Source organism: Mesocricetus auratus, unplaced genomic scaffold, assembly GCF_017639785.1.
Source record: "Mesocricetus auratus isolate SY011 unplaced genomic scaffold, BCM_Maur_2.0 Super-Scaffold_100007, whole genome shotgun sequence".
In the NCBI taxonomy this organism is placed as follows: Eukaryota; Metazoa; Chordata; class Mammalia; order Rodentia; family Cricetidae; genus Mesocricetus; species Mesocricetus auratus.
This window is the reverse complement of record NW_024429191.1, coordinates 22,929,822-22,957,414: the sequence shown is the minus strand read 5'-3', so window position 1 is coordinate 22,957,414 and position 27,593 is coordinate 22,929,822. Positions and strand designations below refer to the sequence as shown.

Sequence of the window (27,593 nt, the reverse complement as noted above, 5' to 3'; positions counted from 1 at the left end):
ATGTAAGCAGCACCAATTGGACTTAGTGGGTTATAAAACAAAAAGAGGATGATAGGTTGGTGCATCATTCAACTGCTACTCCTTCCTGCACGCTGACATTTCTATGCCATGCTGAATGACATGCCACATGGACAATGGTGATCCATAAAATTTGTTCACCATGCAAAATGGCAAAGGTGTAGACTTGTGCTGCAACCAAGGACATAGATCGTGAACTTTTAGTGCCAGGAGGTATCTTGCCAACAGAGAAAAGCAGTGGGAAGTCAGGAGACTTCCCATTACCATCTCTATACTGTTGTCTCCCCCTTTAGAGGACAAGACAGTTGAATCAGATAACATCTAAGTTCCTAATTCTGAAATTCTTGGACTTTGTATTTGATCTCAAGGACACTGTTGTTCTCTAGGAAGGAATTTGTTCTCCTTAGGTTCTTCTGCCCTAAGTGTTTTGGGTCTTATGTGAAGGTCTTTAGACAATAAAAAGCAAAAGGCATCTCCTTTAGTGCATGTGGGTAGCAGGGGGAAGAGGTTGGGGATATTGGAGAGGGAGGAGTCTGGGAACACTAGGGGTGGAATAAGAGGTGGATATAATCAAAATACTAATTAAAATGTATTATGTACATGGATGAAATTCCCTACAAACACTTTTTTTAAAAGCAGGTGTCATGATATTTTGCTTGTACAAATAAAGTCTATCTGAAGGTCAGGGGATGGAGCTTGCCCTAGCTAACCATAGAGGTCTGGAGGTCTGTATAGACAAATGAGAAATAAGCTAGCTGGGTTGAAACAGGATATAAGCAAGGAGAAACAGGAACTCGCTCTCTTGTATGCTGAGATGCTAAGGCTTGCTCCTCTCTGATCTCTCAGCATTTTCTTTTATATCTGACTCTGGGTGTTTGTTAATTAGACCAATTAAGAACTCTGTTTATAAGCAGGTTTGAGGGAATGTTTATGTGACAAAGACCTAATGAATTCTGAGGACTATAATATCTATGATTCATATGTCATTTCTCTTCTATTATAATGTCAGCTTCACTCAGGGTAAGAAAAGAGCACAGGACTGTGAAGAAAACTCAGTTGATAAAGTGCTTACTGATCAAGTATGAGGACCTGAGTTTGAAGTCTCGACATGTCAAATACAGGCATGGTGCTGAGTGCTTGTAATTCAAGCATCATGGAAGCAGAGATAATGAATCACTGGGGCTCTGTGGTCATAAGCACACACACACACACAGACATGCACACATACACACACAGAGAGAGAGAGAGACAGAGACAGAGACAGAGATAATATGAATTGCTCAGCTAATAAAGTGTTGGAATAGTGCCAACACAATCAGGGTTTCTTCAGTGTATCAGTGTTTGAATGCATACAACCCCCAAATTACAGATACAGTATTTAAGGATATTACTTATTTCTATAAATAAGTAATGAAAACAGATGGATCCTAAAGTTGTGCTATAAGAGTGCCATGATGAGAACTTGAACAAGATATCATTAAATTTGGAAGACCCAACTGTTTCCTTAGGACACTGGATTTATACCTGCTCTATGTTTAAGAGACCAGCCATGCTATGACTGTGGCTAGCTTTGCATTTTGATCCCCAGTGGCTTTATTAGATCATAAACAATATATCACCACCACGGGGGCTGTGAGATGGGTAAAGGGCAAAGGCCCTTGCCAACAAACCTGGCGACCTGAGCTCAACCCCAGGGGGCACACAGTAGACAGAAAGAAGTAACTCCTGCAAGCCACCCTCCACATGTATACCATGACACATATGTACCCCACATACATCACAAATAAACAAATGTTAAAAAAAAGAGACCACCCATGGTAATGGAGTCAACTGAAGCTAATAACATCCAATCACATTTCAAAATTGAACTAGGATGAAGAGGGAGAACTTTCACTGTCTGAGCTGGGTGTTTGATAATACATCCAAGTGTCACCGGTCATTGCTGTCTCACCCAGGGTATTCTGAGCACAGTTCTATTATCTGCCAAATGTTGTGCCCAAATTCTGAACCCTCCAAATCACCAAGAGACCCATTCTGATGCAAAAGCAAAGAGTCTTTTATTGTTTAATGAGCTAACCCCATTAACTCAGGCCCTTCATCCGTCCAACACAGCAGCTGGTGTGAGAAGGACCCCAAGGGACTGCAAGATGGGGAACTTATTGACCAGAGAAAGGGGAGTGTCTAGAGGTACACAACAGTCTCAGGATTGGTGCACTTCTGGGCTTGGGTGACCTGTCCTATGTTGATTGGTCAACTGGTTGTTATGGCCTATAGGCCTTTTCAGGGAGGTAGCTAACTAAGTGCTGCAAGTCACTGTTGCACCACTTTTACTGTAAAGCATGTCCAGAGGTATAAAGCACATTCAGAGTCCTGCCAGTCAAGTTCTGATTGGTTCCTTGCCATGCCACATGGAGGGTATCTGACTTCCTAGTGACTAGGGCAGGCCCAGAAAGGTCAGATATGTGCTGAGTCAGAGGCCTACATGTCTCTTCTGCAACCTGTCATGGCTGCTAAAGCAGGGGCCTGGGTGACGTCTGGTCCCTTCACCCTCACTTTGAGGACCACAGCAGTTCATTAAGTGGCCAGGCAGATTTATTCAGGTTGTCATTCTAAACTCAAGAGACCACAAGCCTCATCTGGAGCCTTGTTCAAAATAGACCTCGAGTTACCATGAGTTTTAGTGTGTCTGAGTTAAGGACCTAAGATGGTGCGTTTCTAATAGGCCGCAGAGTTATTCTGAAAGAGCTGAACCAGAAACCACATTTGGAAAACCACTGGCCTAAGCTACACTTGGGGGTCAGGGATTGAGAACAAAAGACAACCTGTATGAAAATCTAAGTAGGCCACAACCACCTAAACACCCAGAACAGAAAATAAAGGTTCTTTTTTCCTTAGACATTAAAGTATCCTGTGACATTTTAAAATATAAGGAAAAATGAATGGTGAAGTAACATGTTTTTCTCTTTTGGTTCCAATTAATGATGATGATGATAATTTATTAAGGGTCTCTGCAGACCATTGCATCAAAGTAGGTGATTCTCCCCCCCCCCTCTAAATTTGAGAGGCTGAGTAATTTCTCTAAGGTCACACAATTTCTAAGAAGTTGCATTAGGATTCAAACCCAAGTTTGATACTCACACTTTTGATATCAAGCCATTCTACTGCTATGCTTATCACTCATTTATTAAACCACCCTCGCTTTCCTTCTGTTGCATCTTAATATGCATCTCAGGCTGGTGTGAAACTCTCTATGAAGTTTAGGGTGGCCTGGAATTGTAATCCTCTGCTTCCTGAGTGCTGGGATCAAAGGCATAAGCTATCACACCCAATTCTACTCAATCTTTTAATTAAAATGTACAATGTAGAAAAACAAATAAATGAAAAACTGAGAAGGATAAAATAGCTCCGGAAGTTTTAGCTCTTTACAAGCGAATGTCACTGAAAACGGAGAAATTCATAATACCCAGCAAACATAGAACCCCCTAAATTCACAGCATGCCTTATGAATGTCTAGTCAAGTTTTACATTTACGAGACTAGACAGATAAAGCCAGTCACAGGAAATACAGCATGCACAAGTCTACTTGAGTCAAATAGGGCACTTTTTTTCTTTTCATGTGGTAGGTGCTGTGGAGAACTACCAGGCAGTAGACCCAATCCTGGGTTGAGGACCATGAGCCTCAAAGCTCTGGCCTTTTGTTTAAGTAACTCAGAGTTCATCACTCCAGGTCTGAGTTTCATCCTGTTTAAAGCAAGGCAGTTCTACCAAGTTCCTGTCTTCCTCCATGCTCAGATGTTTTGGAATGGCAACCTCCTCAGACAGATTTGTTAATGCCATATGCCTTAAAAGACAACACCCTCCTTAGCATAAGGAGAATATGGTTTGGTTGTACACTCAGCACGTGGCGTTCAACTTTCAGTGAAGGTCCTATTAATCCATGCCTGTGTGCAGTTCCCTGCTATATTCTATAAGAAATGCACTGGGAAACCTTAGAGATCTTATTCCAGCAAGGTGGATATCCAGCATCAGCAGACTAGAGTGCTGAAGAAACAAAACATCTGATGCAGATTCAAAGAGCCACCGATGGCAATGATTTGAGAAGCTCAGTCAGTGTTATTAAGGGTAATTATAGTAACATGTAGAAAGAAAACAACATCTGTGGTTTGCCTGATTAATGACTTAATGTAACAGTGCATGTATTAATGGAATAACACACCACATGCTCTCAGATTACATTTGCAAAATCTGGAAGCAGAGAGATGGGGGAGTGGAAGGAAACAGGTGCCAGGCTGGTGACCGAAGTCAAGCTTCACTCTGACTCCTGTTGTCAGAATTATAACGCAGAATTATAAGCAAAAGTCACCTCTACGTACATGCATTTCTGGAGATGTAACTTTCAACTCCCTAATGATTTCTTTCCAAATTAACCTTTCACCTTGTGGTTAGAGATGGAGGTACCGCCAGCCTAAGGGCACACCAAAAAAGATCTGGTTGAAGGTGCTCACCAGAGACCTACCTATGTGCACAAAGCTTTTCCTGGAGGGCACAGCTAACCATCAGGAACAAACACATTTTTTCCCCTTAACAACGGCTTCCTCCTTTGAACTCAGAGGAAAGTCAGAGTTCCCAGCTATCATTTGGAAACCCTGCAGGGTGCCCAGATTTCCCGTTTATCTTGAGGAAATTGAGAAGCCATACAGTGATCTCACTCTTTTCCTTCATACTGTAGTTTCTTTCTATTTGAGAACAAGCCTTTAATTCCATCTGCTTCTTCAGGTTACACCGGACGAATGCGGGATATATTCTTTATCATAAAACATGTTCAGGCACATCCAAGCTGCAAGCTCTGTCAGGCAAGGAAGCAGCATTTGCCTTTAGCTTATCATAATGAAATCAATTGCAGAAAAATACAATGCTGTATCTGAAAAGGTATGTGGATCACGCACCCAGCAAGCCAAATGAAATTTCTAACACAGCGTTAAAAAAGTAGCTATACCACGAGCCTGATTCAGAATTTAGAATCCCTGACGCTGAGGCAATTATCCCCACATTGTATCTGTGAAGCAAGGAGGCTTTTACTTACCCCAGCAAAGCTGATGTCCCTACTGTGCAGACTCCATTAGAAGCTACGGAAAACAATCCTTGAGAGTGGTATAGTTCTGTTGTAAAGCATGGCTGAAGGTTTTCTCTTTTCTACGACATCTTTCATCTCTCTGGTTATGACAAGGCAAGGCCTTGAGTTTCAAGCAATTCGGTAACTCAGAGAAGAGACACAGTAAAGAAAGAACCATAACTGATGAAACAAAAGGCAACAATGAACTGCCTTACTAGGCCCAGGAGTAAAGGAGAAGAATAGCAAGCCTGTGAGTGTGGGGCCCAGGCCCAGAACAGTGAAGGCTGTGTTCTCCTCTCAGCTCCACACGGATAGAGTAGTATCACTGTTAGATGTGACTCTTGCATTCATTTCTCTTTTCTGTCAATCACTGAGCTAGCCATATAGGAATTCATAAGGGATTTCATTCTCTATGCCTGGTACAAAAAATGGCTTTGCCTATTATGTTTTGCAAAGCATGTAGTTAAGTGTGAGACAATTATAACCTTGTTGCTCTCGTTTGGAGGCCTGCAATGGAATTCAGTTGCTGGGTTTTAAGAGCCCTTAAGAAAGAAAAGACTCTTTTGCACTGACTTTTATGAGTGTGAGGGTGATGAATCTGCTCTTAAAGCTTCAGAGGTCTCATTTTACAGTAGTCATAGTTCTTACTGATTTCTGTTTGATTATACCAGATATAAAGAGTGGGTCTAATATATCATACTTCAGACATAACAAAAAATTCAGGATTATTTATGGGTTTAGCAATAGCTTCAATTCATGTATAATCCTTTTACTGAGTTACTTGGAGTCAAACTAAATGGAACAAGTGTCAGAAGTCAGTTGTTCTATTGATGGATAGCAACTGATGGATCCATAAAGAAGAGACCAAGCAGAATAGTAGTGAGCCTATTTTGAAGATGGCAAGAGGAGGACCTCTCCAAGTTTGGGATTCAAGGGAGGTGGAAAGAAACAAACATAATATCTAATGATATGATTGCCTGAGGTACTGTTAGTTCTTCTGTCAACCTAGAGTCAAATGGGAAGAGGGAACCTCAGTGGGAGAATTGCCCAGATCACATTGGCCTGTGATGATGTCTGTGAGAAAATTGTGTTGACTGATGATTGGCATAGGTGGGTTCAGCCCACTGTGGGTAGTAGCACTATCCCCAGGCAGGTCTGAGTGGTTGCCAACAAGCTAGCTGACCATAAGGAAGGAGCAAGTGAGTCAGTAAGTAGTGTTCTTCAGTGGTTTCTACATCAGTTCCTACTTTACTTCCTGCCCTGAATTCCCTCAGTGATGGACTGGAACCTGAAGTGTAGGCCAGATAGATCCTCCCTCCCCTAAGTTGCTCTTGATCATGGTGTTTATCACAGCAACACAGAGAGAAGTGAAATAGCTGGCTAGTGTTTGTAAAGTTTATATATTATTATGTATCTTTTGAGACATCAAAGAAGAAATTTGGACACAGGAAACTTTTTCAAGAGGAGAAACAGCTTCTAAAATTCAAATTGCTCTAAAAATATAGATTAAAAAGTTTTAAGGGCATGAAGTTTGTCTTACCATCCAGAGAATTTAGAAATTATTTTAATACTGATAAATACATATTTATTTGTTTGGGTCTAATCTGCCATTCATTTTACAGTTTACCATTTGCAAGATATGAGTGCCTTTAAAACTCTCTTTCCTGTCCCCATCTTTCACAGACCCCTGATTTCTAGGCACAATGTGACTCGCATTCGTAGTCTGGTTAAATTTCTGAGTGTTCATACCATAAAGGACCTGGAGGTCAGTTAATGCTCTGCTATTTCTTTGTACCATAGGTGGGATGCTGGAACTCAGTGAAGTGGATAAGTCTAGTTAAGGCCACATAGGAAAGTACTGGCAAACACAACTTCAAGGCACAGGGTACCCTTCTGCCACAAAGCATGATTTGATCCAGAATGTTAATACTGCTGAGGTTGAGAGACCTGCCGAAACTATATCCTCAACTTCTAAGGTGATGGAACAGGATACTGCAGTCCTGATTCACTTAATAAATTACATCAGTGTATGGCCCTTTCCCAGGCTAATTGTGTCTCTTTATCCAGATAGATGCTAAGCAAACTTAAAGATGCAATTTGAAGGAATATAAAGTGTCAGTACAGGTCTATGCCATTTAATTTGATTTGTGAAATAATTTTAGCAAGTGAAATAAAATAATAATGAAAAATCTTCATGCTATACAGTGTTTATGGCCATGAAATGGGTCAGCCAAAACCAACAGCAATTGCAGGCTACCTTAGCAAATGATGAATTTCTTGGTCCTTTGCCATTTACTAATTTGTGTAATAGTCAATGTTCCTATACCAGATGTCACACAGGGTTACTGACCTATTGACATATTTTGCTTAATTGGCACAGACTTCAATTTTAAATTAATTGGGACTACTCAGATGTTGGGAGATTTCTTATTATAATGCAGGCTCATATACTTCATGGGACAAGGCCCCAATGCCAAAAAAGGAACCTAGTGTCACAAATTATGAGCTTGCCACTACTGAATAACAACAGTAACTTTGGGCAGGATATAGTTATCCCTATGCCTTACCTGGGCTGCCTTATTAGGCTACACTTTCTGCCACTATATTGAAGTTTCTAGATAAAAGGAATATATTCTGCCTTGATTTGTTTCCTGTCACTGTGAAAAACATTGACCAAAACTAATCTGTAAAGAAAGGGGCTTATTTCATCTTTCATTCCCAGGTTATAATGCATTACTGAGCAAAATCAATCAAGCCTGTATCATATTTTGGTCACATTTTATTTTAAATTCACAATTTTTGCCTTCCTATGATTTTGCTCCAAATTTTTTCAGTTAGGTAAAAAGTGACTGATAAAGGAGAAACTGATGATTCTATTTCAGCCACTTTCTTTTTATATTCTATTTCAATTCTCTCTCCTATTCCATCAGCTTGCTAATTTTCAGAATATAAAATATGAATAAAATATCGCCAAATAAATATTTTGCCTATTGTATATGTAAATTATTATGGATAACTTACTAGAATTTGCATAAAATAAGTTTCAGAATAAAAATACTGAATACTGATATGGAATGTGTTTATAGCCAACATTTAAATTTGTATTTTCTAGACTCCAGTCACATCATCAGGAGGTCATCAAAAAGAGCCTGGGATTCTTTGAGTAACAATTTGTTCAAATTAATGCATGAGAGAAAACGATTAATTGTGATATTCATGAAGAAGTATGGACAAGTTTTTTGTATTGTTTATGCTGTGAAGTAGATGGCATCTATAATGATTAATGTCAAATGTAAGTAGAATTAATGAGCTGTTGAGAATATATTCATTTTATTTATACAGGACAGTGGTTCTCATACAATTTGGGGAATTGGGCATCTTTCATACCCTTTAAAATTGTTTGGGACTCAATGAGTTGCTTATGTGGGTTGTATAACTCTGTATATCCTTGAGAAGAGACTTAAAGTTAGAAATTTTAAAGTAATTTTCTCTTTTAAGTAAAAATATATCCTTTTTGTACTAACATACATGGCACATTTTATCATATATAACTATTTTATATAACAAAAATGTAAACAAGAATTAAGAAAAACACCGTTAGTGTTAGGATAGAGATTTGCTGGATTCTCATATCTGCTAACAGATATTATACATTGTGTTATTACATTGCTTTGATTGGTCAATTAAGAAAAATCTAGTCTAATATCTTGTTGGAAATGTATTGATCTTGACTCTTTGAAAGCATTTGGAGACAGTGATGTGTATTTGGCAGTGTTATAGTTTTGGATATTTAATTGAACATCTTGTAGGCTTGATAAAAGTCACTAATAGTTAAAGATCATTTGACTCTTTGACTTGGGGTTGGAAGATGGTTCATCAGTTAAAAATAGCTACTGTTGTTGAAGACCTGAATTTGGTTTCCAACACTTACATAGGGTTTATAATTACTTATAACTCTGGTTCCAGGGAATCTGAAATCCTCTTCTGACCTCAAGGTGTATCCTCATTCTGAAGCAAATGCTCGTACTTGAAAAAGAAAAGAAGAAAGGAAGGAAGGAAAGAAGGAAGGAAGGGAAGAAGGAAGGAAGGAAGAAAGAAAGACAGAAAGAAAGAAAGAAAGGAAGAAAGAAAGAAAGAAAGAAGAGCTGGACTTTATTTATTTACTTACTTACTTACTTAATTACTTATCTATTGGTTTTTCGAGGCAGGGGTTCTCTGTGGTTTTGGAGGCTGTACTGGAACTAGCTCTTGTAGACCAGGCTGATCTCAAACTCACAGAGATCTGCCTGCCTCTGCCTCCTGAGTGCTGGGATTAAAGAGGTGCACCACCACCACCTGGCTGAGCTGGACTTTAAATCAGAAAGATTTTCCTGATGATCTTGGTGGGTTTGATTCAGTGGCTTGATGTGCCTTTCGTCATGACCTTCCTGTGGACTTAACACTTGCCTAGCCAGCTACATAAGCTAGTTTCCTACAGCAGGTCTCTTAACATATCTCCAACTGTGTCTGTTTTTCTGATTGAACTCACAGACACAAGTACTTCTTAAGTCTCTGTTGCTTTTGTAAGGTATCTTTATCAAGGCAATGAAAAAGGTAATCAGAGAAACGTGTGATAGTGCACACCTTTAATCCAAGCACTCAGGAGGCAGTGGTATGTGGATCTCTGAGTTCAAGGCCAGCCTGGCATACAGAGAAAAGCAGCCAATAAGCCACTCTAAACTTTCTAAGTTGTAGAGCATTATGATTCAAAATAGTTAAAGTGATGGGTGTAGACACAAAGTCAAAGATGAATAGTTTGCCTCAGCATTTATGTGAGCCAATGTTAGCATATCATTTATTAAGAAGACAGTTCTAGAAAATTAAATAATTTGCTTGCGATCACAAGTCAGTATCATAATCAAAACTATCTTATAGCTTCTAATCAGTGTGCTTCATACACTTCATGCTGCTTCACTGAGGTCAACTGACTTCCACCTAACTCAAATAACTTAAGCAAAAAGAGAATGCATTGCTTTTAGAGATACAAAGACTCCTTATACCATTTAACTCTTTCTAACAGTGTTAGGAAGGATCCCTCCGTACGGAAAGGCAGCTAAGCCTTTGCAAACTCTAGAAACATACACCAAGTCAGCCTTGAAGTCTCGGTAGAAATGCCTTCCTGTTATATCCTGACTTTCCAAAGTCACAAAGTCATGGATTGGTTGAGTTTCGGCTGGATGCTTGTCCCTGGGTCAATCACTGTTGCCACAGTGGGGATATTCTAGACACATATGGTGAAACAAACGACTCAGGGTTGGGGTCAGCATTTTTAACTATAAGGACTGTGTATCTCCCTAGAAAAAAGAATTTTGCTCACCAATGATTCTATACATATCCACATTTAGAATATTATAATTCCAATCTAAAATTCAACTTTGGGAGCAGAAGGATAGGCAACAGAAGGAAATATCTAAGAACAGAAACTTGCCAAGCAGAAGAATCTGAACCAGGAAGAGATGTTACTTTTCTCCTCAATTACATCAGTCAGCATTTATAATAATGAAGACTGTAAGACACTGAATTCTTAGATAGAGAAGACAAGATTGATTCACTATGGCTTATGTCAAATCAACTAGTCTTAACATAAGAACAGCTTACATTCTTAGAACATACCTGCAACTAATAAGCAGCTCATCTGATTCATGCATATAGATTGCCCATAGAATTTATGTTAAGATCACTGCCTCTTTTGACCCCAAGCCTACACTGATCCTTAATCACATTGTTATTTTATGAAGCCCCAATTAACAGTGAAAAAAGTATTCACAGTTCCCCAAATTGCATAGCATTGCTCTTTGTGGTTGTATAGCACACATTTTACACCCTCCTAAACTACAGCTGGACTGCTATATTCTAAGTCTTTAGTAAACCTTGGTTCACATGGAATTTCATGATACAGCTACAAGTATTATAGAATCTGGTAGACTGGTTTCTACAAGGTCATCTTTCAAAAGACAACAATTAATATGCAGCACAGTTTCTCACTTAAATTGCCACCTAACCTCAGAAGAATTATAAAGAAAAGAAATAGTGATTCTGGATTTTATAAGCCTCATCAAGGCCAAGAGGATAATGTAAAGTCAGAGTTAGAAGCTAAGGTTTGCTTAGACAATTCTCATCTCAAATACTGACTTCTTAGTAACTGTGTGAACTTGGACAATTTATTTCAGGTCCTCAAACTTTCTGACTTCAGCTGTAATGTGGGGTCATCAGTAGATAATTCGTTGACAGTGTAAATGCGATTAAAGCTGTAATAAGGTGATTTTTATACAGGGTCTAAAATAAAGAAATAGCATCTCTTGCCATTCCTGGGACATCCTGGGTAACACACAAACTTATGGACTTGAGTTAATCTTTTATATTTTCTCCAAGGAGCCTTCCCAATTTATTCATTCTCTTCCATGCTTCTGTATAAAATTTTTCATAAGCACAAGTAAATTCTTTATTGTAATTTACTTTAAACATAGGCTGTTGCATTCGATATCTCTCCAACTTGCTTGTAAGCAACTTCTGAGTTAATTACACCTTGATTTTCTTGATTCTTTCTAGGACTACCATAGGTTTTTATCAAGTAATTTATGAGTGTTGGTGAGGCTTTATCTATATAAAAGGAATTTCGTGTCAATTTTTATAAAAAAACTAGATAGATTGATATAAGATGGCAATAGACTTATATACTAAGACTAGGGATTGGTGTGAGAATGAAGCAAAACATGCTCTTTTGTAAGGATGTGCCATTGACTCTCCAATTCCAAATTCTTATGCATGTTTACAATCATGTGCACATAAGCCCATACTTTAATTTTTTTTTGAGACAGGGTTTCTCAGTATTGTTTTGGAGCTTGTCCTGGAACTTCCACTGTGGACCAGGCTGGCCTCAAACTTACAGAGATTCGCCTGCCTCTGCCTCTCAAGTGCTGGGATTTTATGCTAATTCTGCTGTAGAAGGTATCTGAGAAAACAAGCAATATAAGAAGGGTTGTCTGATAGCTTTGGCATTCATAATTGTCACTTTTGGCACAAGGTTAGGAGATGGTCCACTCCAAAATGTTACCAGAACCAGTGAATATTATCTCTTGGAAATCTTTTCTGAGAACAGCAAACTTTGGTTGTCATAGCATGGCATTTTCAATAGATTCAAGCATTTGATGCACCTACTAAGAATTTTTCTTTATATCACAGAAAGGCAGTAGCAGAGGTATCTCAGATTATTACTCGATATTAGCAAGCCTCCAGGTACCACAAGTCTGTGAGGGACACTACTTTACCCAAATACTACTAAAACATTGCCATTAATCTTGGGAACATCTCCCCATTCTAACATACTTATTAGGTAGCATCTACCTGTTTCTTACTGTCACTTGTTGTCTCTTTCACTTTAATACTTGTATGACATGAGGATTTGATCACACTAATTTCTAGAGTCAGCCTTGGTCTTGGAACCTGTGCATGATCAGGACCTCTTAGTTGCTATGGCAACAGTCATGTTGGGTAAGCTCTTCACATTCATGCCCGTAAGTGGCTCTCATTCTGTTTCTTCCATCAACTTTAGTATGAATTTTCCATGAAAAAATTTTTTGAAAGGATACTTTATTTTCACATGAGTCAAGATTCAAATTACCATATATTTTCACTTTCTCATATTCTCATAATCCTGGAATTTTGCTTTATCTGTTTGTCCTTAATGAAATTTTTAAATAATCCCTAGAATGTTCCTAACAGATTTACAGTGCAATGTAGCAACTGCTGACATCTAAATCTCTAGGCACATGGTAGTATTGCCCCTAACCTAACAGTTCTCATCTGTAATTTATGATAAGGCTCCATATTTTGCTTCTCATTTGCTATTGAACAGAATAAAGGACTGTGAAAACTAACCACATCCTAATAACCCTAATATCACAAAGCCTGCTAAGCAATAGGCCTTGATTGCAATTCTATATGGCCTACAAAAGCTCCACAAACAAAAACAAGCCCACAACACCATAGTCTTCTCAGAAGAAGCCACAAAACCATCATCTCATATGATTGATGACTAATTGTTTTAAAATAAAAAAATCTATTATTGTTTGATTTCTCCCATTTAATTCTTCTGGCTTGATGATACTGAACTATTGGTTATTACTTCAAGGAAAAACAAACAGCCTGTATTTATCCATTTTTGTTTTCTCTCTCACTTAATTTGAAAAGTAAATATTACCACAAGGTTCACAATGAGACTTTAGGCAGTTTCCCCATATGCATTCAACAGTTCACTCTTTGAAAGGGTTACTATATGGTTTGTGACCATCTCAGTAAAAAAATCTAGTTTATTGTTCAAAAAGAATCACATTTCTAAGGTAGTTTTATATTGCAAAATGGAACTTATGATCTTAATTCTTTTCTTTGTTATGGAAAAATATGTTTCTGGAAGTCAGAGATCAGTTCATCATGAACCCATTAGACATTGGCTTATTATTCTTCAGAAGTCAACTATGCGCTACTGTCCTAAATTTTGGTAATGAGAATGACTTGCTAGAAAAAGGTAAACTGGTTACTGCTCATATTTATTGAGATTGCAGAAGTAGTGTGGCCTTGACTGCCTCATAACAATTGTTGAGGGGAAACATTTTCTGATACAGATTAATATAGTCAAGATTTGGGCTTTTTACTAGTGGATGGAGCCAGTAACAATTAGCACATATACAATCTATAGCTACACACTTGCAATCACGAAACAAAGAAGCCAAAGATTTCCTATAAGGGTTAATTTTGTATCAATAAAATTGATTCAGATAGGTAAAATTCTAACTGTCATCTCTGTTACCTTTAACCATTTATTATATCTTGAGAAGTTTCTTTATCTCTCAGTTTTATTTTCTTTATCTCCAAGAAAAGAATTATATTTATTTTCTGTTTTATGTAGACATTTATGCAAATTATATGAATGTGTTATATGGCATTACATATATATATGTATATATATACATATATATATATATATAAACTTGCTGTGATGAATAATTAAATAGCAGCTGCAGCTATTCTGTTTAACTCATTCATAAAACCAGATACCTTATCTAACCGATACATATCTAAACATTTTTTTTCCATCACTATGAGAATTGAATAGCATGATTTACTTCTTAAGCTACTACTATTTCTTACCCTACTTCCATCTCATTTGGTTAGGAAAAGGTAAATATATAAAAATCACACATAAACCCAATTTGTAGAAATGGTACTCATGAGACAGAAATAGTAATTTGATTATTTCCATCTCAGAAAAAATTCTCAAATATTCACTGAAGAAACTCTCCTAAAAATTTCCCCATATTTCTAGTTTTCTGTGTAAGAAACTTTGAAGCTGATATCCAACACTGATGATAAAAACCTGAACAAATAAATATCTATGAACCAAAAAATTGCAAAATTTCTCAGCAAAACATTCACTTATAAAATCTGTGTATAAAAAGAATTACACACCATGGTCAAGTGAGATTTATCCTGATTTGCAATAATACTTCCAGTCTGAAAATCAGTTAAGGTAATCCATCTCATCAATAGGTTAGAGAAGAAAAAGAAATCACATGATCGTAAATAGATGCAGCAAAAATATTTAACAAAAATTCAGTCACCATTTAAGGTGCTTTATAAATGGTTAACAGTAAACTAGGAACTCAAGGAAATTTCTTCAATTTCTTAAATATATAAACAAATTTCATAGCTGACACAGATAAGGCTAAAAAGCAGCTTTTTGCTGTGCTTATTTAGAACAAAATAAGGACATAATCTCTCACAAAGGTTTTGAGTATTATTCTGGATAGTCAGTATAAATTTAACTTCTTCAATGTATAGTTGTAATGAACAAGCCGTAAAGGCAGTACTGTTTCTAGTTAGTGTCCTTAAAATGAAAATGAAAATAAACCTAACTGAAAAGGCAACTGATACATATGGGAAAAATGACAAAACTGATTAAAGAAAGAATAGCTTGAAGAATGGAAAGATATTTCATGTTCATGGAAAGGAAACTATACCATTTAAGAAAAGAATAGAGAATATTCAAAGTTCTAAGCTTGATGGAAGATTAGGAGCCCTCCCTGTAGGTTGCTGAAAGGGTAACGATAACAAACAATAGTCTCTACTTATAGAACAACTGAAAACAGAAGAATTAGCTAGCTAAGATCTCTGCTAAGTAACAGGAAGAAGACTGAACTGATCACCCCATGGCTTGGCCTGAAGTTCATGGGAACTACCCAGGGAATTATTTCCTCTACATACACAGACATTGTAGGCACAAGCTGGAGAAAACTGGATCAGGCTGCTAAGCTGTGCCTGCAATTGCACGCATTATGGATACAGATGCAAAATCAGCATAGGCTGTAGAGACAGAGGCTTAAGGATAATGTGAATAGGTCGGAAGTTGAGATTATTCAGGGGCATCCTGAACAGGCTGTCTCAAGAAGGACACATCCAGCTACTGCAAAAGACATTGGGTGACCTCAGAAGTATGCTGCTGAACTCAGCACAGTTGTGTCAAAACCACATAATCAAGACACGTGAACCAACCTGTTCCAAAGCTATGAGATGACTATGGAAGAGGATGTCCACAGACGTAGCCAGAGACCCGATAAGATGAATGTTTCCAGTTGGAAAAGGCAAACGATATCAGAGTAAGTATGACAACCAGTGTGGCAACAGGTGGGGAGGTCCCCAAAGCAGTTCTCCATGCAGATGGCTGGGAAGGACTGACACCTGCTGGTGACCGAGAAGAAACGGACAGAACCCAAGGGGTTTGCCCTCCACTGAGACACTGTATGCCCACAAGTCTGGCTTTACAAAATTGAACTGTAGCATCAAACTGTTCTCTCCTCACCAGTGCAGTTAGCATGGTTGATTATGTGAAGCATCACACACAAAGGATCTCAAAGCCATCCCTCCAAGGAAGGGATGCTGGCTTGTGCTGTCATTACATTTTTTTCTCTTATTACATTTTTTGTCTTAAAGCTTTAAAAGCTCTACATAAAAGTTTTACTAGATGAGAGACATTTATGCAATATTGGCCTTTTGGTGAGCTAGCTACTTTTGATAGAAACAAAAACATCTCTCATACCCAGTATTGGGATTAAAGGCTTGCGCTAAGTTAGACCATAAAAACAAAAAGCCAAACCAAACCAGAACAGCAACAACAAAAGTAAAATGAAACAGACCCCCAAAATTTCACTCTTGCAAAATTATTCCTTCAATGACTACATTTTCACTTTATGTTGCTTATTTAGATTTTTATTATTGTTTAGTGTTTCTACACCCATTCCATTTTGTACTCTACTATTCTTATCATACAACACATACACTTTCCATCTCATCTCTATTTTGATTCCCTCTTCTTCTCTATCCCATTTTTACTCTTTAATATGTGTCATAGTTTCAATAATCCTTAAATTCTGAAGATTTGCACAATATCTTTACTTCCATGTTCTATCTAATCTTTCTCTACTAGGACAGTTTTCTTTCTGTTCTTGAACTTGGTACCCAATCTGATAGATTGAACTTCACTGCTCTTATTCTTTTATCCCTTAATTATTATTTTTACATAGTGTTCTTATAAAGCAGTTAATATTCAGTTCTTAGAATACCATTGGGGAAATTATGCCAACATTCATGCACATGAGGGTTCAGCTAGTGAACTATATTGCCAGTCCACTGTGGAGGAATTATGCATTTACTATATTGCAGTCTAGTTCTATGTGAATATCACAAAAACTTCAAATGGAAGGTGTGGCTGATATGTAAAGACAAAACAACTGAAATAATCTCAATGAGTATCTCAATGATATTCAAAATACCAAAGTAGTACTAGAAACATGAAAAATAAAAGCAGCATGACGTCTCTAACAGTAGTGGATTCCAATGAGAATAAATTAGATGAAATTATAGATGAAAGTTCAGAAAAACAATTGTTATAAGGTCTAGCGAAATTATAAAGGATACAAATTAACTACTAAACGTATTCAAAGAAAATACAAATGGCAGCCTGACATAAGGAAAGCAATACAGGGTATAGAAGAAGGATGCGTGGGCTGGAGAGATATCTCAGTATAGTGCTTGGCATACAAGCATAAGGACCTGAGTTCAGATTCCCAGCACCCATGTAAGAAGCTGAGTGCCAGTGTGACACATGCCTGAAAATCCAGTGCTGGGGAAGTGGAGACAGGAGGATCCCAGGATCATGCTGGCCAGCCAGTCCAACTTTGTCAGTGAGCTTCATCTTTTGTGAGAGATCCAGTCTCAAGGAGGATCTGTGGGCTTCAAATACATATGTGCATATGTGTGTGTACACCTGCATATACAAGTGCACATACACATGAACATGAACACATGCATAGAGTGTGCGTGCACGTGCAAACACACACACACACACATGCACACATGCACAGAAAAATAGTTCAGTAAAGAGACGAAAGTATTGATGAATGCCCCAATACTTTAGAAACAAAAACCTCATCAAGTCCAATAAAAATATTCAGAAGAAAACTATACCAACAGACACATGTAGTGTCAGACAGACTGTGGTAGACGACAAGAAAGATAAATTAGAACATTTAAACGTTGGCATAGATAAAGTAAAATAAGAATAAAATATATTAAATAATATATGAAACCCCACTAAAAGAGTAAATTTGCAAATCTTTGGGCTAGGAGAAGAACTTCAGGCTAGAGGAATAATCATACATCCAATAAAATCACAGCAGAAAGAAAAGAGATTACTATGAAGATTTAGAAGGCATCTACAATGCCTGAGAGATGAAATAGCAGAAGAACCTCTTCATGTTATATAATATAAAAATACAGAGTAAAGAAAATATTGAAAGATGAAACAAATAGTACATAAAGGAAATCCCACCAGAATCAGATTTCTCAAAAGAGACCTTGAAAGCCAGAAGAACAAGAAAATATATACTTCAACCTCTAAAAGATGTACCTGCTAATCCAGATTATATACCCACCAAAACTAAGCATCATATTTCAATGAGAACAACTCCTAATGTTTAACACAAATAAAAGGATCTGAGGAGAAAGACAACACATCCAAGAGGCTGAAATAGACAAACCAATGAGAAGTAGGAAAACATCAGACATTACAAATCTATAAGTGACAGGAATGAATACACACCTTCCAATAATCACTCTCAATATTAGTGGTGTCAATTCATCAATCAAATGGCACAGAAGAGGACATCAGGTTAAAAATAGGATCCATATATTTGTTGTACTCAAGAAATGCATTTTACTGTAAATGACAAATGCAACCTTAGGATAAAATAATGTCCAAAGGTATTCCAATGAAATGTAAAACAAAATTAGTGAGAAGAGATAAAGAAGTTTATTTCATGTTGATTAAAGAGACAATTAAGAGGCTATAACAATTATAAACACATATGTTAAACATCAGTGTACCCAATTTCATGTAATAAATTACTAAACATAAAGACACAGATTACCTTCAATATAATCATAGTAGGTGACTTCCAAAATCTACTTTCATTAATAGACATAACATCTATTCAAAAATTAAATAAAGGTACATCTGAATTAAATGATGGGACAGATCAAGAGAACCTAACATACATACACAGAACATTCTGTCCAAATACTGAAGAATATACATTTTTTTTCTCAGTAGTCTATAGGTCTCTCTGTAAAACAGTGTATCCTAATTGGTTTTCTAGTACTATGATAAACACCATGACCAAAAGCAACTTAAGGAAAGGAAGGATTCATTTTCCATCACTGGGCAAAGTGAGGGCAGGAACATGAAGCAGGAATTGTAGAACAGACCATCAAGGAATGCTGTTTAATAGCTTTCTTTCTTAATCATTCAGGACCACATGCCTAGGGATGACATTACTCACAGTTGGCTGAGTTCTGTCAAATCTACAATTAACCAGGAAATGCCCTAAAGATTTGCCTATAGGACAGTATGATGGAGGAATTTAGTTGAGTTTCCCTCTACTCAAATAGTTCTAGCTTACATCATATTGACACACCTCTACATCTCACCAGCAACTCCCTCCCCACCAAACCTCAAAACAAAAACTAACAAGCATATAGGTCACACGATAAAACTGAAATAATTTATTGTATTCTAATATATTATAATAAAATAAAGATAGAAGAAAATACACAAACTCAAGGAGATAGAATAATACATGATTGGATAATACAGTGACCCACTGATCAGTGGATAAATCCAAAGGGAAACTGGATGAAGATGAAAACACAATATACAAAAACTTATGAGATACAAGGAATATTCTCAGAAAGGAAGTTTATAGCTGTGTGTACCTACATTAAAAAACTCAGAGACATTATAAATAGGTAACATAGTTTTACAACTTACAGTCTTAGACAAACAAGAAAACAAAATATAAACCAGTAGACAAAATATTAATAAAGATAATTGGGAGAAATATTTGAGATAGAATAAATAAAACAAAAATACAAGGAGCCCTGGTGGCACAGAACTTGTGGGAGTGGTCAACCAATGACTGGTCTAATTTGGGGCCCATGTCCCAAGAGGGAGCATGTGTTTAACACTGCCTAGATGCCTGGATAACCAGGGACAGGAGGCTGGATAGCTCAGAGACCTAAGGTAAAACCAAACACAACTTTCCCCTTCACCAAAATCAGTGAAATGTTTCTTAATGATGCTCTACTTAACTCACAGATTGGTATCTAGTCTATCATCATTGGAGAGCTGGAGGGAACTAATGCAGATTCCTACAGACAAACATTAGATGAAGAGAATGCCTAGGTTCAAGGACTCCATTGGGTCCACCTTGGAAAAGGAAGATGAGGAATTGTGGGAAACAGAGGGGTAGAAGAGCCTAGGAGAGCATGGCCCTTGGAATGAACTAAGCAAGGCTCATGGGAGCTCACAGAGACTGAAGAGGAAATCACCTGGCCTGCATGGGTCTGCGCTAGGTCTGCACATGTTATTGTTGTTGACTTGGGGCTTTGGGGGGAACTACTGAAAGTGGGACAGATGTGTTACCAACTCTTTTGCCTGCTCTTGGGATCCTTTTCCCCCAATGGGTTGCTTTGTCCAGCCTTGACGTGAAGTTTTGTGAGTGATCTTATTATACCTTATTGTGCCATGCTTGTTTGATATCCCTGGGAGGTCTGCTCTTTTTTGGTCAGGAGTAGATCTGTGGAGAGTGGAGGTATGAACCCTGCATCTATGCTGGGTTTTCCAAAACTTTAAAAGAATAGCTAACACCAGTTCTTCTGAAATTATGCCAAAGCATTGAAAGGGAAGGAACCCTTCTAAAACCATTCTGTGAGGCTGCACTGATTAGCAAAACCAATGACACTTAAAGTATGACTTAGCATAAGCTTCTCAGTCAACCTGCAACATCACATCTACAGAATGAAGGATTAACAATCATTCCATTCTCTTCATTGATGCATAAACTGCATTTGATAAAATCCAAGTCACTCCATGATAAAGGTTCTGATAAAATAAGAATGGAAAGATCATGCCCAAACATAATAAAAACCATGTAGACAAAGGTTTTCTAAGATGAAGAACAAGATAAAGACATCTGTATTCATTTTCTTACTCAATATAATACTATGGATTTTAATCAGAGAAATTAGGCAATAAATAAATTAAAGGGACAGGAATAGGAAAGGAATAATCAAATTATCCTTGTTCTCAAACAATGGTTGTAAGTATAAAAATGCTTGATTGTCCCCAAAGACTATTAGAAGTCACAAATTCAATAAAGCAGAAAGATACAAAAGTCAGTATCTTTCATTATATCACTAATAAAATAGATGAAGAGGAAGCCATGAGGACAACCCCATCTACAACAGCTACAGAAAACAAAATAAAATGCCCAGGGAATAAACTTCACTAAGGAAATAAAATATATCTACAATGGAAATTATGAAACACCAAGATAAGAAATTGAAACAGGGAAAAAATGGAAAAACCTTCCATGCTTGTGATTGGGAGAATTAATATTACAATATCTAAACTACCCAACTGATGCATAGATTCAATCAATGTCAAAATACCTGTGATGTGATTCATATAGCTATAGAACACAATTATAAATTTGCATGTAGTGTTCAACATGCTGAATAGCAAGAGAAATCTTGAGCAAAGCAACAAAGCTGATGGTATTACGGTGTTACTTTCGAGTTGTACTTCTTGTCTGTAATACTGCATCATCCTGGGTTACAAGCAGATACACAGACCATGCAATAAGCCAGAAATCCCAGATGGAAACCTATGAATATGCTGACAGCTGACTCTTGTTAAGGACCATCAGAAGATATCTGAGGAAGAACACTGTCTTGATAAATTGTGGTGGAGAAAGCAGGTGTATGGACATGCAGAACAAATGGAGTCTTAATGTATTTCTTTTCCATGAAACAGAGTTCAAGTCAAAAGGGACCTAAAGACCTAAACTTAAGACCTGAACCTTTGAAACAACTAGGAGCAATTGCTGGAGTGGGGCAGTTTTAGATACTCATAAAAGACAATGGTTTTTCTGGATTTGACCCACAAAGCACTGGAAATCAAAGGCAAAAAATGATGATTGGAATTAAATCTGTCAACACAGTGAAAAGGAGAGTCTATGATTTTTCTATGATTTTTGGAGAAGACATGAGATCAGTGTAGGTCTTCACCAACAGGTAAATAGGTCAAGAAAACATGGTCTATACATTCATAGAGCATTATGTAGCCCCAAAGAAGAATGAAAACATTTTATCTACCACTAAATGGACAGATCTGGGGAATGTTAGGAGGAATATGTTGATCATAGAAAGGCAAGTCCCTTAGACTCTCTTTCACATGCAGAAACTGTAAAGAACCAACTGCAAGCAGAGTAGTGATCGCTAGTCATTGGGTCATTGGGAAGGTCATGGGGAGCAGAGTGGGAAGGAAAGGCTGTTTGACTAGTGCATGCTCTGTGATTATATGGAAAGATCACACTGGATTTCACTAATACATGTAATTTATAGGTGCTATTAACCTTTTAAGAATAAAATAAATAAAATACTTGCCCTAAACTGATGAAATCAGGACAGGGTGTTATTAGTAAAGTAACTGAGAAATGGACCGATAGATCAGAACAACCTACCCAGAAATATATCTCACAAACATGGTCAATGGGTCTTTGTAACAGTGATACATTAGATCAAAAAATCTTTTTAGCAAATGGTAGAGAACAGCTGAGCATCACAAGCAAAAGTAAATAAAAAGATCATAGTAAAGATCGTTCTTCACAAAAACTGTCTCAAAGTAAATCAAAAGAACAAATGTCAAAGTCAAAACCATGGGATTCCTATATGAATTCCACTATCAAAAGTTCGATTTCTGTAAAGCAAGTAGAACAGGAGAATTTCTGTTTTCCAAAAGGAGGAGAGACAAGGAGAAAGAGAGAACTGATGGGCAAAGGAGTTAAGACTGGGCTGATTTAACCCACAGAAACAGTTGACCTGGACAAGGGGGACCTCTTGGACCCCAGATCGATGGCTGTATGGAAAGCCTGGGATTGACCCAGATCCCCTGGATGTGGGTGTCAGTGAGGAGGTCTAGGTAATTTATGGGGCCTTGGGTAGTATTTATCCCTGGCATACAAATAGACTTTGAGTGCCCGTGCTTCAATAGGGGAGGCTCTCTCAGCCGGGACTCCTGGGGGGAGGGCCTAGGCCCTGCCCTGGATGGAATGACAGTCACTGGAGATCCACTATGGAGGGCCTTACCCTCCCTGGGGATTGGAGTGGAGATTGGGTGGGAGACTGGGGGATCTGGTAGGGCGGGCAGGGAAAGAGGGGAGGGAGAGGGAGCTGGGATTGACATGTGAAACAGCATTGTTTATAACCAAAATAAAAAAAAAATAAAAAATTAAGGTAACAGACACCAGGAAAAACGAACTCACCCAAATGCACGTACCTCACAACCCAAGGTCAGCATCTTCTATAATGAGAGGACTTCCTTTAAGTCCCTCTGAAAGCTTAAGTGGCATTTGTCAACCATCAGTAAATCTTGAAAATTGTCTCTGCAAAAAGGCTGACTCGGAGTTTCAGTTTTTCCCATTCATATTTGGGGAGGTTCACTGAAGACTGTTCCAGAGCTTAGACAATGCCTTCATTAGAAGGCTCATTCAAGGTGGGAGGGGTGAGGGATGTAGGAGAAAGAGAAGAGGAGAAGAGGAGGGAGGAGGAGAACATGAGGGATCAGGAAGATTGAGTGGGGAGAGGAATAGAGGAGAGCAAGAAAAGAGACACATCAATAGAGGGAGCCACTATAGGTTTAAAGAGTAATGTGGCACTAGGGAATTGTACAGAGATCAGCAAGGATGACCCCAACTAGGAATCTAAGCAATAGTGGAGAGGCTGCCTAAAATGCCCTTCCCCTATAATGAGAATGATAACTATTAAATGCCATCCTAGAGCCTTCATCCAGTAGCAGAAGCAGAGATCCAGAGCTAAGCACTGAGCCAAACTCATGGATTCCAGTTTCAGAGATGGAGGAGTGAGGAACAAAGGGATCAAGACCAGGCTGGGAAAATACACAGACCTAAAAAAAAGATAGAGACAGGGAGAAAATATTCCAAAGAAAAAAATATCTGAAAAAGACCTATTATCCAAAAGGTATAAGGAACACCTAAAATCCACCAAAAAATAATTTGATCAGAAAATGTACAAAATTCCAAGAGACACTTCACCAAAGAAAATACACAGATGGAAAACAGGTATATAAAATGAGTCACACATCAGATTTTGCTATACACCCATTTGAATGACCCAAAGCTAGAACCTCCCACATCACTAAATGACAGAGGAAATTAAATGGCAGATACTGTCATTGCTGTTGGAAACTCAAAAAATTACAGCCACTCTGAAAAACTTCATTGTATTTTTAGAAAACTGTAGGCATGATATTCAGCAATAATACTTTGCAGGGTTTATTCTGAAAGAGTTGAAAACTTTTATTGTTACAAAAACCAGCACATGGATATTTCTACTTTATTCATGATGACTTAGTCTTGGAAGAAATTGATATTTCCTTCAGTAGTGAATGAATAAGCCATAGTACAAATGGACAGTGCTAAATACTAAAATTACTCAATACTAAAAAGAAATGAGCTATGAAATTATTAAAATAAAAGGAGAGACCATATGCTGGCCCACATCTCTGGCAGAAGCTTCCTCTTCTACCAATAGCCAGGCTAGCATGCTGAACTCCAGGTAAAACTGTCCCCCAACCCTGCCTGGGCTTATGAAGCATAACTTCAGCATTCCCTACTGTCCTCATCACCATATCCTGTGCCATACTTCTGGCAAAAGCCTTCTACCCTATCAGAGGCCAGGCTAGCTCCCTAAAAACAAGGTAAGCCACCCTATCCTTGCCTTGCCTGTGTCCACCCAGCATAGCCCCAACTGCCCCTCATCATCATATCCTGGCTCACACCTTGGGTAGAAGCCTTCCACTCCATCAGGTACCAGCCCAGTATGCCATCCTAAGAGACCAGGCCAACTCCCTGAAAACCAGGCAGAAGCCTCCTACCCTACCAGAAGTCTGGCCAATGTCATGAAACACAGAGGACCCTGGCCAGATCAGATAGCCAGAACTCCAGCCCCAAACTTGGGCAGCAACCACTTTCTGGATCAGAGGACATCTAGGCTATCAGAAGTCCAGTCCTCAATGTGAGCTGAGACCCTCTACTCAACCACAGGCCATTTCAGCCTGAAGACCAGAGAGAAAACCGAAACCAAGAAAGAAAATAACCACCCAACAAAGACAAATCCAGAAATTGCTACCTAACCTATAATCATTCCAAATAACATTTAGATGTCTAAAGTATAAGAATAAAAACAATAATAACCAGGGCAATATGTCACCACCAGAACCTAGTCATCCCACTACAGCAAGCCCTGCATATTCCAACACAGTTGAAGCACAAGAAAACAATCTTCAAACCAACTTTATGATGATAGAGGTCTTTAAAGAGGAAACAGAGGAAAAGACATTCAAAAATTGGGAGAAATCAATAAATCTCTTAAAGAATACCAATAAAATATAAACAAAGAACTGATGGAAATGAAAAAACTGTTCAAGACCTGAAAATGGAAATACAATAAAGAGAACAGATACTGAGGGATTCTGGAAATGGAACATCTAGTTATGCAAACAGGAACTACACCATCAACAGAATATAAGTGACAGAAGAGAGAATCTCAGTTGTTAAAGACACAATAGAAGCAATAGATACATCAGTCATAGAAAATGTTAAATCTACAAAATTCCTAACATAAACATCCAGGAAATCTGGTACACTATGGAAAGACCAGACCCAGGATTAAGAGGAATACAAGGAGATTCCCAGATCAAAGATCCAGAAAATATTTTTAACAAAACCATAAAAGAAAATTTTGTTAACTTAAAGAGCATGCCTATAAAGATGCAGAAGCTTACAGAACACCAAATAGGTTGGAACAGAAAAAAAGACTCCTCACCATATAATAATTAAAACACTAAACACACAGAATAATCAAAGAATATTAGAAGCTGCAAGATAAAATGGCTAAATAACTTATGAAGCCAGACCTATTGTAATTTTACCTTACTTCTCAAAGGTGGAAGGGCTTGCAGAGATACACTACAGTCTGTAAAAGACCACAGATGCCAACCCGGATTACTATACCCAACAAACTTTCAATCCAATAGATGGAGAAAACAAGACATTCCATGATAAAGTCAAATTTGAACAATATCTATCCACAAATCTAGCCCTACAGAAGGTGCTAGAATGAAAACTTCAACCTAAGGAGGTTAACTATACCCACAGAAATACAGGCAATAAATAATCTTGCACAAGAATAACCAAAAGAAGGAAAATACACAGACAGATAGATACATAGACACATAGACACACACTACCACCATCAAGTAAAAAAATAAAATGATTTAATAATCACTGATATTTCTCAATCTCAATGGACTCAATTCTCTAAAAAGACACAGAGTAACAGAATGAATGTGAAAATAAGATCCATCCTTCTGCTCATACAAGAAACACCTCAACATCAAAGATAGACATTACCTTAGAGTAAAGGGTTGGAAAAGATTTTCTAAACAAATGAGTGCAAGAAGCAAGCTGGTGTAACTATTCTAATATCCAACAAAATAGATTTCAAACCAAAATTAATAAAAGTGATGGGGAAGGACACCTCATACTCATCAAAGGAAATATCCACCAGGATGAGGTCTCAATTTTCAATATTATGCCAAAAACACAAGGGCATCCATATTTGTAAAGGAAACACTACTAAAACTTAAGTAACATATTGTCTATCATACATTGATAGTGTGAGAATTCGATGCCCCACTTTCACCAATAGACATAATAGATATCTATAGTACATTTCACCCAAACACAAAAAGATACAGTTTCTTCTCAACACCTCATGTAACATTCTCCAAAACTGACCACAAACTCTGTCACAAAGCAAAGTCTCAAAAATACAAGAAAATTGAAATAATCCCCTGCATCCTATCAGACTACCATGGATTAAAGCTAGATTTCACTAACAGAAACAACAGAAAATCTACAACCTAATGGAAACTTAGCAACACTCTACTGATTTATCACTGGGTTAAGGAAGAAATAAAGAAATTAAAGACTTCCTAGGATTCAATGAAAATGAATGCATAACATACCCAAACTTATGGAACACAATGAAAGTGGTATTAAGAGGAAAGTTCATATCACTACATAAATGCCTACATAAGGATCTGGAGAGATATCGTAGTAGCTCTAGAAATAAAAAGAAACAAACACAACCAAGAGGAGTAGACATCAGAAAATAAACAAATGGCTGAAATCAATAAAATAGAAACAAAGAGAACAATCAATGAAACAAAGAGTTCTTTGAGAAAATCAAGAAGATAGACAAACCCCTATCCAAACTAAGCAAAAGGCAGAGAAAGAGAGAGAGAGAGAGAGAGAGAGAGAGAGAGAGAGAGAGAGAGAGAGAGAATCCAAATTAACAAAATCAGAAATGAAAAGGGGGCTATAACAACAGACTTCAAAAAACCTGTACTCTACAAAATTGGAAAATCTAACAGAAACAGACAATTTTCTCCATAGATACACCACTTACCAAAGTTAAATAAAAATCAGATAAACAATTTAAACAGATTGATAAACCCTAAGGAAATACAAGCAGCCATTAAAATTTTCTAATAAAAAACCCAACCAGTCAACCAACCAACGAAACAGATGAACAAAAAAATCCCAGGGTCAGATGGTTTCAGTGCAGAATTCTACCAGAGTTTCAAAGAACAGCTAACACTAGTGCTCCTCAAATTATTACACAAAATAGAAACAGAAAGAATACTGTCAAATTCTTTTCATTAGTG

General features: G+C 37.6%; 1 protein-coding gene across 2 annotated transcripts in view; it reads right to left on the bottom strand.

Moving 5' to 3' along the window:
* Positions 1 to 27,593, bottom strand: part of Atp10b (ATPase phospholipid transporting 10B (putative)) — a 309,498-nt gene that overhangs the window by 230,739 nt on the left and 51,166 nt on the right. The window contains exon 1 of one of the 2 annotated variants that reach the window (XM_040748470.1): positions 5,102 to 5,320. The exons of the other annotated variant lie outside the window; for it this stretch is intronic. The gene's annotated coding sequence lies outside the window, so the exon portion shown is untranslated. Of the gene's footprint in view, positions 1 to 5,101; positions 5,321 to 27,593 lie in introns of those variants that run through there. 2 annotated transcript variants of the gene reach the window in all.